Source organism: Scardinius erythrophthalmus (assembly GCF_964197995.2).
Source record: "Scardinius erythrophthalmus genome assembly, chromosome: 5".
In the NCBI taxonomy this organism is placed as follows: Eukaryota; Metazoa; Chordata; class Actinopteri; order Cypriniformes; family Leuciscidae; genus Scardinius; species Scardinius erythrophthalmus.
Genome location: NC_138225.1, coordinates 8,806,189 through 8,818,047, shown reverse-complemented (window position 1 = coordinate 8,818,047; position 11,859 = coordinate 8,806,189).

The following is an 11,859-nucleotide window of genomic DNA, read 5'->3' as shown; positions in this document are numbered from 1 at the left end:
TGTTTTATGAATCCAAATTGATGTATATGTGATCTTCACACACACACACACACACACACACACACACACACACACACACACAGTACAATAAACATTTGCATTTGTATAGCAGTAAAAAGCAGATATTCCCTGAACATTACAAATGAGAATAGTCACTATTTAATACCTAACGCTCCATAATGTTCATACTGTCTGTGTGAACCTTACTTTATATAACTGATAAGAGCTCCATGGTGATTAGACCTGATTGATTTCGACCTGTATTTGGACAGGAAGTCGTCTTCCCCTCTGATGTCATCACACTTTAGAATCCTACGCACTTCAGTGGATCCAGCGCTCAACATCTATCGTTACCATGGTGACAGCACTGACACATTGTTCTGTTTTGCACACAAGTATTAAATGATACAGAAATTATCTTGATTGAAGCTTACGCCCTCAAGCACGTTGTTGTTGTTCAGTGGAAAAACGAAGGACAGAAATACCTGTTGTTTGACGCCAGGTAGTTTAAGGGGTTATCGAATGAGAGGGAACAGAGTGTTATAATGTGCAGGGAAATAAAAGACATCTTTCACTCTGAGAGCAGCTGGTGGCGTCTCTCCTCTCATCCACCCACCTAGGAGAGAGAGAGAGAGAGAGAGAGAGAGAGAGAGAGAGAGAGAGAGAGAGAGAGAGAGAGAGAGAGAGAGAGAGAGAGAGAGAGAGAGAGAGAGAGAGAGAGAGAGAGAGAGAGAGAGAGAGAGAGAGAGAGAGAGAGAGAGAGAGAGAGAGAGAGAGAGAGAGAGAGAGAGAGAGAGAGAGAGAGAGAGAGAGAGAGAGAGAGAGAGAGAGAGAGAGAGAGAGAGAGAGAGAGAGAGAGAGAGAGAGAGAGAGAGAGAGAGAGAGAGAGAGAGAGAGAGAGAGAGAGAGAGAGAGAGAGAGAGAGAGAGAGAGAGAGAGAGACGGACGGACAACACAGTGTCTATATTAAATGAGTAGTTTACCCAAAAATTAATGTTGTTCCAAAACTGACTTACTTACTGGAACATAAAGGATAGATTGAGAAATATCCCGGTCACTCTTTTCTATGAATGTGAATGAGAAAGCAGAAAAAGTATCATAAATATAGTTCTATCATGACAACTCTTGGAGTGGTAACGGATATGACGATGCTGATATGTTTGGTCTTGGAGGAGTAAATCTGCTACGCTGCTGCGGCAGAGCAAGTACGGGACTTGCTACTGCCAAAACATATGCTACAGACACACTGATGTGAGCAAGTAAGACATGCCGCTGCTGTACAATATAGCATGAATTACCTGTAGCAGATACAGGTGGAGCTGGGGAAGGTGGAGGGTTTCTGAAAGCGCGCTGCTGCAACTGCTACAGAAAATGCTGACTGAGTATTTGAAGGTTGAGCAGCGAGCTCATTGGCTACTGATACAGCAGGAACCAATCAGCTGTGCCCTACTGATTTGATTGCAAGCAGATTCTGTTAAGGAGGACCTGTCAGCCTGCGCCATCTAGAGTTTCATGACAGAACTTTGTATTCTATGACTCATATTTCAAGTCTACTGCAGTCATTCAATAGCTTTCTGTGAGAGGTAAAACAAAGAAATTTAAGTTATTATTCACTGATAATTATCCCCTTCAGTGAGCTGTTAACCACTGTTAACCAGAGCCAGTGAGTACGCAAACTACAGTTGATTCATTGAAAAGACTCTAAAGCAGTGTTGTTATTGTTAACTAAAACTAGAAACTGTTTTAGTTCATTGAAATAAAGCTGAAATAAAATATATAAAAATAAAATATTAGGTGAAAAACTTAAATAAAAAAACTTGGCAACTAACTGAAATAAAATAAGTTCTAAAATAACTATAGCTGAAAAAATAAATAAAACTAAACAGAAATATGAAGAAAAAAAACTAACAATAATACAAATAAAAAAGAACATAACTAAAAGTAAAATGAAAATTGAAAATGTAGAAAATTACAATTATATAAAAAAATTCTATAATAGTATATTAATATTAATAATAATAATGGTAAAAATCATACCCATATCATAAAGGGTGGCCAGGATATTTTTCTAAATAATATATATATATATATATATATATATATATATATATATATATATATATATTGTGTTCTAAAGAAGACAATTCCTACAAGTTTGAAACATCATGAGTGCGAGTATATATATATATATATTTTTTTTTGCTGTAGTAGTTCTGTTGTTTTATTTTATTACATTTGCATCTTTACTATAGTCTCCCATTCTTCATATTCTAATCAGTCTCATCAGAGTCTTGTTAATCTTCTCTCTCTGCCCTTTTTCTCTCCCTCAATCTGCTGTTTTGCTGTTTCTGATTTAAAGCTGTTGATGTTTGCTTATGAAAAATGTTTGAAGGCTTTTCGCCATTTTATTGATAGCAAAACTAGAGAGATAACAGGAAATGATAGGAGAACGGAATTGGGAAATGACAAGAAATTTGAAACCTGCATCTCTCAACTGAGCACAACTCACTATCAATCACAAGACTACTAAGCCATGGCTCCAACTGGATATTTGTTTTAAACATCATGACTCAGCTGTTCTCTTAATCAATACACATAATCCATGGTATACCTTTTGGATTTGAATCATGATATTATACAGTTTTCTTGGAAGTCCAATTGAGTACCATGCAAATACCATGGTGTTACAATATGATATCATCATTGTACCCTGTTACCGTCCACTTTTGTGTTAGGGTAACGTTACAGTGATGGTCTCAAAAGGTAATATTAAGGTACTTTCCTTTGGAAATGTAATATTGGTTTAAAAAAAGAAAAGAATACTTTCATTCATTAAGTGACAGTAAAGACATTCATAATGTTAGAAAAGATTTCCATTTTAAATAAATGCTGATCCTTAGAACTTTCTAAGAATCTTGAAAAAAAAAGTATCATGGTCTCCACTAAAATATTGAGCAGCACAACTGATTTCAACATTGATAATAATAATAAATATTTTTTTAAGCAGCAAATCAATATATTAGAATGATTTCTGAAGGAGCATGTGACACTGAAGACTGGAGTAATGATGCTGAAAATTAATTTATAGTTAAATTATTCAAATGAACGAGTAAAATGATCTATAGTTATCTTAAATTGTAGTAATGTTACTGCTTTTACTGAATCATCCCCTCAGATTCAGAAAGAAAACAGTCGTACTCTCCCACCCCCGTTTGCTTCAATGTCAGGACAGAGGCCCGTGATCCAGTCAAGCCAAGCTACTGGCGTCATTCCAGATACACAACACACACACACACACACACACACACACACACCGCCTAAACCTTCACTGCATTAGCTGAGAGAGCGAGAGGGAGAGAGAAAAATGAAAGGGAGGAATAAAAACGAGCAGCCTAAACATACACGAACTCCCTCCGCAGATCCGCATCTTATGAAGTCAGGCTGGTGTCTCAATGCTGCATTAGTGATCCATTAGAAGTCAGTGCCTGGGGTCAGCGCTAATGCTAAATTTAGCCGAGTGTTTATTTCAGGAGCAGCATGTGGTCCGCACACACAAAAAGACTTACTGTGGGGAGACTGGTCTCTGCTGTAGCGGTAAAGAAAATATATGGTTTGGCTGTGTGACCGAGCCAACAGAGAGGACCGTTGAGAAAGACCCTCCCACTGATTGTGTACATAATACTGTCATACAGAGGAAACACAGTCCCAGAGGCTCTCGGGGGAGAACTCAAATCCAGCTGCCGGTCGCATGGGCCTCATGTCCACACTGATTGCTTTGGAGCAGAGGTGGACAAAGTACACAGCTTCCTTACTTGAGGGAAAGTACAGATACTACTAGTCAAATATTACTCCGTTATAAGTAAAAGTTGTAAAGACCGATTTTTACTTAAGTAAAAGTACAGAAGTACTCGTTTTTAAAAGTACTTAAGTATCTAAAGTAAATGTCAATGCATTGTTTTATTATTGTTGCAATGTAATACTTACGAATCTATGCCTGCCTACCTTAATATCAATATCAAATTTATTTCTAGAACACAGTTCTAGTAGTGGGATTGAATGTGTGATTGAATAAGTGCACTCAATAACGTCCACAATCGACACCCAAATGGCTGTTCCCTTAAATAGTGCCCTATTTAAAGTTTTTTGGCTTTTAGTATGAATATATCTTAGCCGTACTGTTCTCTATAAGCAAGTGTGCTCCAAAACAATGACAAAATTCACATTTAGAAGACCAAACCCAACGTTGAAAATGAAAATCAGGTTGATGTCAGAATCCAACGCCAGATTGACGTTAAAGGGTACATAACATGCACAGTTTCACCTAATCTCATGTTAATCTTGAGTACCTATAGAGTAGTAGTGCATCCTTAATATCTCCAAAAAGTGTTTAGTTTTATTATAATTTTAAAAGAAAAAACAGCTTTCCGATTCTCTCCGGGAAAAGCCGAGGTCCTGGAGGCGGAGCTATAGAGTCAAGCGGTAGTGCTTGATTTCCAGCAAAAGACAGAAATCTGATCCAGTTGTACTTACATGACTGGGGTCTTTTATCACTGGGACCGCTCCACGTTTTAATAGCAAACGATTTGCAAATCCAGCGTCGAGGCCTTGTTAATAAAACATTCGTCACTGAAATGACCAGGGGTGCGTTTCCCGAAAGCATCGTTGGCCAACTATGGTCGCAAGTTCCGTCGTTACCAATAGAGTTCAATGGACATTGCGATGAACTTGCGACCATAGTTGGCCAACGATGCTTTCGGGAAACGCACCCCAGAACACACAACCGCACTTCCTACACTCCGTTGCTGCCCCGGAAAAACAAACTGCATCCACTGTTCCTGTAACACTGGGTTCTTTGGAAAGCTGAACACGGTAAGCTTTCCCTCACATCCAAATACACACTTTTTTGGAGACATTCTTGAACAAATCCTATGCAGCGCGGGCGCCGATGATTTCCTGTTGTAGCGCGTTGATGTGCGCGGTCTCGTTCTCCTCTGGGCGACGTGTGCGCGGGCGAGCTTTTCCGAGAGAAATGCTCATATAAGGAGTTCCACTCTGATCTACGTCATTAGATCCACGATCGAAAAAAAACCAGCCGAAACTTGCACCAACCCGGAAGTAAGATTTTCGGCACAGAAATTCTCCGTTATTCGTCCAAAATATTTTTTTTTAAACTTTGCCCATGTTTAGCATGAGAATCCATCTCTTTAACAGTGTAAACAACTCTGAATACATGAAACACCATTGTACCCCCCCTTTAAAGGATAACTGTCGCCAAAATGCAACCTAGGGTCTTTTTGTGAATCTACGGCAAACTTTCGTTTAAAAGCATAATTAGGATGGAAATGCCACTTTTAAGATTGACCGTATTTTCGTTTTTTGGTCAAATTGCCTGTTGAATGGGAGTGCTTGGGGTATGAAAGCATAAAAAATCGCTATTTTTAAAACACTAAGAAGGCTCGACACATTCAAAAGGCAATTTGACCGAAAACGAAAATACGGTCAAACTAAAAAGTGGCATTTCCATTCTAATTATGCTTTTAAACGAAAGTTTGCCTTGGTAGATTAACAGAAATACCCTAGGTTGCATTTTGGCGACAGTTATCCTTTAATCTCCAAGACGTTGTATTGTGGTTGAAAATGAAAATCAGGTTGACGTCAGAAACAAACATCTGTCAGGTTCTGATGTCAAGCCGACTTTCATTTCCAACCACAATACAACCTCTGCAACCAAAATCATCCCCTGACTGACGTTACTACTTTCTACTCAAGGACCTTGACAGAATTGTTGTGGAGTAAAAAGTACGATATTTGTCTTTCAATTGTAGGGAAGTTATGGTAAAAAGTTTCCAGAAAAAATAATACTCAAATAAAGTACAGATACTCAAAAAGTGTACTTAAGTACAGTACTCAAGTTAATGTACTTTGTTACTGTCCATCTCTGCTTTGGAGAAATTATTTTAAAAGACAAGAAACAAAAGTAGTAATAAAATGGTAGCACTTTACAATTTGTCAACAGTCAACCTAAACTAACAGTGAACTATCCATTAATCTTAATTTCATAAAGTTAACATCTGTTAACATTATTTACTGCACTCTGCAACTAACGTGAGATAACAAACGAGACCATTGTAAAGATTTACCAAAGAAATATACAAAAAGACCTATTTGGGACTCATTGTGCATTGTGGGTGTTGAAGTTTTCCTACACAATTGGCAAAAGAGAAGAAAACAGCTTTTTGTCTCTAGTCAGGTAGCACAGATCAGTGGTCAAGTACCCTTTTAAGTATTAATAAAAAATAAAATAAAAGCTTAAGGCTTGTTCACATCAAGAACTTGCATCACATGAGAAGTGAAAGAAGACAGTCACTTCTCACACAAGATTCACAATGTGCTGACATTTAAATCAAGCGTGAACTCATGAACCCACATACTGTATGACCACTGGATCGAAGTGATGGTTTACAATTTAAAAGTTTGAAATATAGTTCAGTTCTTCCCTATATACATCACTAACACTAAAATGTCGTTAACATTTTTCTATATAAGGAATCTCTCATTGAAAATGAATGAGTTTTACATGAATTACTTTAGGTCAAGAGTATTTTCATGTATTTGGTTCTGATATTCTATATTTTCACCTCTGAACAGGCTTTTTGAGGAACCTGAAACCAGAGCAGTGACGCAGGATAAACCATACGCTGGTAAAACACAAAACTCAAGTGCATTGAATGCATTGACCTCAGATCCTCTCCTGAGTTTTGTAGAGAGAGAGAGAGCTGTGTTGTGGCAGTGATGCGGTTGGGTCTGTGATTTATATGGAGGGAGAGACACGTAAACAGGCAGACAGATAGTGGCAGCATCAGGGGTGACTCATCCCTTCAGAAGGATAATAACAGCTGAAAGGGGGACACGCAACCTGCGGCCAAGAGTGCTTTAGAACATTTACATTTATGCATTTGGCAGATGCTTTTATCCACATTGCATTTCAAAGTACACATTTACATTCGTATCAGTTCTTGCTTTCCCTGGGAATCGAGCCTATGACCTCAACGCTCTACTGTTTGAGCTACAGGAAAGCTCAAATGATATTCTATGGCTTTCCATTATTCCAAAGTCCTGTATTCCACTCATTCATTTGTGAGTGATGTACATTTGTGCTTGAGAACATGAGCTTGTGATAGGTCTAAACACATTGGTGTTGGTGACTTTGGATTAACAGATTGGCCCTGGAGAAGTGCTAAGGAGTGAGTGTGAGCCGCGAGACACCGAGAACACAATCCACTAATACAGCTGTTATCCTGTTACTCATGGACAACAATAAATGTGTATTTGCAATGCATTCTTCCATAATGTGACATGCTGTATATTTCAAATAGAATACTTATGTATAGTGGGGCTTGATTTTAATGGGACTTTTGTGCATTATAGGCCAGACAAGCAGAAAAACAACTTTACTACTTAATTCAAATCTGACTTCGCATAATTCTTAATCAACCAGGCAAAATAGCAACAGGAGGATGGGTAGAAGATGACAGAATTTTCACTTTAAACAAAGAAATATGACTTAATTAGACTGACCAAATTTAGACAAACCAGCTTTTATTCAGTAAGGATGCATAAATTGATCAAAAGTGACTGTTCTTTTGAACTTTCTATTCATCTTGAATAAGTCGAATCTTGACTCACAACACACACAAAAAAAGTTTAAGATGTAAATAATGGTTTAAAGGGGTGACACTTCATATCAAAAGTCCACTTTAGACATTCTGCTTACTATAAGTAACTACATGCCAACTAACTCTCATTAGCGTATTAGCATACTGTCTGCTTAATATCTGCTAACACTTTATTTTAATGATCAACAACAGACTTTGCGACAGGCAACTTATTCTACTAACCCGAACCCTAACCTAACAGTCTACTAATACTCTAATTAGTTGACATGTAGTAGCAAAGGAATGTCTAAAGTGGACTATCAAAATTAAATGTAACACTTATAGGTATTTACTGTACAGTCAATCATTAATTATTGGCTTATTTCTACTTAATTATCCTTCCAATGTTTGAGAAGTTGCAAATAATGCTAATATGCCCCAAATATATGTTCAGTTAACTATTCATTACTGGTTTCTTAAAGCTTAACTACATAAATAATGTCTTATATGCCTTTACTTGTTCAGTTAATCATCAACTAGTGGTGTGTTAATGTTTAAGCGCATAATTATTGACCCTTAAAATAAAGTTAACAATGTTTCTTGAGCCGCAAATCAGCATATTAGAATGATTTCTGAAGGATCAAGGCTGGAGATCACAGGAATAAATAAAATATATTCAAATAGAAAACTGAATAATAATTATAATTGAATAAAAGCATAACCCTAATGAATATTTTTTCTTGAAAAAAAAGAAAAAGAAAAACACGTACTGAAGAATTACAGACAGTAAGAGGGGATTTTTTTAAAAGGTTGCAATAAATAATTTTGTGCTGCTAGGATAATGAGTGTTTCCAAACAGTTTTCCCAAACACTCCCTCCATCCACCGTCTCACCCAAACTCAAGCTTCCACATTTTCAGAGTGACTAACACATATTTTGCTTACAGAGTCTGAGCTGTCACAGGAACAGGTGTGATTTCTCAAGACACCTATTTCAGTCGTCTGTCAAATAAGACATTTTATGCTTACAGCAGCTACTGTATACGAAATGAAATGGGGTCGAACTTGTTTTTATATGGTCTTTAAAGTATTATTACCACCTGTTCCAATCAGCGTTAGTTTGGAGATGCTATTTTAAAATGACTGAGACTTATATCAGAGAGAGACACACAATAGATACACACATTTTGCGCCTCAGGCATTTTTTACAGCTGACACTAAAAATGCCAGCTGAGGCTCGACGAACCGATTCTGCATCACTCGTCTCTCTCCATCCATCCATCTATACACACTCCCGCTCTGTATTTAATATAATGTGTGTGTGAGCACAATCAGTCAGTCAGGCTCCTCCCACCTCTGAATCATATTCACCCTGTGAAACACACCAGCTGTCTCAATGGGCCTTACACTTGGTTAGTCGATGAAGCCCCAAATCAACAGGTTTCCTATTTGATGTGCTTTACTTGCGTGACCAAAGGAGGATGCAAAATTAAATTAAAAATTAAATTAAATTAATAAAAAATTTTTTTTACTTTACATCTCTCTTAAGACACCAACTTCTCAAACAAGTAATCTGAGCTCAAATGCAAGATATCCCAGCAGCTCTCTTTCACACTTTCACACAAACACATGTAAAGGTGCACTGGTGATGGTCGGGCACTGGTGGGGTGGCAGGGGACCAGACAGGGCTGGAAAGTTCCCAACTGTCAGCAGCTGCTCCTGCCATAATGTGCCATTGTCACCTATTCTGTCAGCAAAAAGAGGTACAAACACACACACACACACACACACAGAGAGAGAGAGAGAGAGCTGATTCCCAGATCTGCCAGTCTTCTCCCTCAGAAACACGCATTAGTGACGATGACTGCTGATCATTTCTCACTGAACGGCTGTATCATCGATCCTCCGAGCGCATCTGTCACTGTCAACTCACTGTCCAACAAGTTCAAACACACTGATCTCATAAAGGCACAGGTGCTCGTGATGACATCATCAGAACAGCTGATGCATCCAATCCAACTCGTTTCGGGATCATAAAGGCTTAGCTCAGCCCTAAAATACAAATGATGCTATCGTTTATTTAGCCTGATGTCTCTTAAAAGTAGATTGCTCTTGCTGCTCTTTACCAAATAATGAAACCGGATGGGAATGGGTGCTGTTGAACTCCAAACATGACACAAAGAGCAACATAAAAGCAATTCAGGTGATATACACTACTGTGTTTGCCAAGCTCACATTTATTTGATCAAAAATACCTTAAAAACAGTAACATTGAGAAATATTATTACAATTTATATGTTTGATATTTTAAAATGTAATTTGATGCAAAGCTGAATTTTCAGCGTCATTACTCCAGTCTTCAGTGTCACATGATCCTTCAGAAATCATTTTAAATTTGTAATATTACTGTATTTCTGGTCACATAAATGCTGCCTTGGTGAGAATAAAATAATTCTTTCAAAAACATCTATCTATTAATCTATCTATTCCAAACTTGCTAGACTGGCAGTGTATGAAGTCATCTGAGGCCTATAAAGTCTTTGACACAACCTACAACACTTACTGTAACATGCCAGTTCATGTAGACGGTGTGTTTCAAAACTTTAAAGAAGCTGCTCAGGCTTGAAATAAGTGAAATCATCTGTCTCAATGCCAGTCAGTGCCGTCCATCATCACAGTTTAAACACAATCCAAAGAGACTCTGGCATTCACACATCAAAGAAATGGCACAAAACATGACATTTTCCTGGATCCTCTGTCAGGAACAGATGGTTACCGCTTCACTGAAGGGCTCTTTTACACACCATAATAGAAATTAGAACTATATCTGATACTCTTTATATGCTATAGAATTATATAACTCTGAGACAGTGTAATCTTTATCCCTTTTAAGATGAATCTGTTTCATCACTTTCTTTCCACTGAACTAAGGCAGACTTAAAGATGAGTTCATGAGCTCAAAATGTTTCAATCTTAAACAGGTTTAAGAACCAGTTTCAACCGCTGCATGCACTATATAATTATGTTCTTATAATACAATTATGACAATGATGAACTACATATAAGAATGTATCCATCCATATATGTATGTATCCATTAGGGGTGTAACGATACCCTCGTGTCACGATTCGATATATATCACGATACGATATTATTGCAATACTCCAAGTCATCAGCCTGGAAATCCAGACCTAAATCTGAAAGATTAATGGTCTGGCGTCGACTAATGAAGATCGGCCAGCTCGAGGGGCGGCACCAAGCGTGCATTTGAAAATCTCGCTGCACGCAATTGGATAACACTACGACCAATCACAACAAGGCCCATACGCTTAGCTACCAGCGGAGCTAACTGGTAGATTAGACTCTTGCCGTATCCGGTCGGCAAAACAGCAAACACGTCCTACTTGCAAAGGAAGGATTCGAGTGCCGTCTTCTGTTCCTCTTTTAGATAAAAAGCCATGTCTAACTCATTCATTGTAGCGGCCAAAGCCGTTTCAAACAACTGGAGTTCATCCATAGCCATCTTGCAATGTTTACTAATGACTTTCGACGTCACAGCGCTGTCGTCATCTGTTTAGCTCGCCTCTGGCCCGCCTATATCAGATAACCCGATGTGATTGGTGCAGCTCGGATACAAGAGCATTTTTAATGAGCATCATTACTCGACGCCAGAGTAAACTCGCTGAGCAAATTCAACTTGTGCTCTCCCGAGAACTCTGGATTACCAGGGTACCAAGTCATATGATAAAAGGTTAACAAAAAAATGAACTGATGATTAAAATGCTAAATTTGGTATTACATTGGGTGTGGAAATGAATAGACTTGGACTTGGTGCTGGAAACCCAATGCACAGGAAAATAGAGACACAAGTAAAAATATTCATGATTCTGAACCGTTCTGAACGAATATGCTTGCAGTCACTGACTAAAATAATGTAGGCCACTTTTTACTAGTAACATAAGACATTTGGCATTATCACACAAATATGGACAAGGACCCACAAATATTCCCCCATTGCATAATTAAATATAGTAGGTAATGTAGTACTGACAATAAAATTCTGAAAACTTGATTTTTTTCCTAACATAGTAATTTTTTTTCTTTTATTGGGGTGAACTATCCACCATACATATTGTTGCTTTTTTGCTTTGCGATATATTGTGACACGGTATAAAGAAATGACACATGCTGAAGCCTCAAAAATA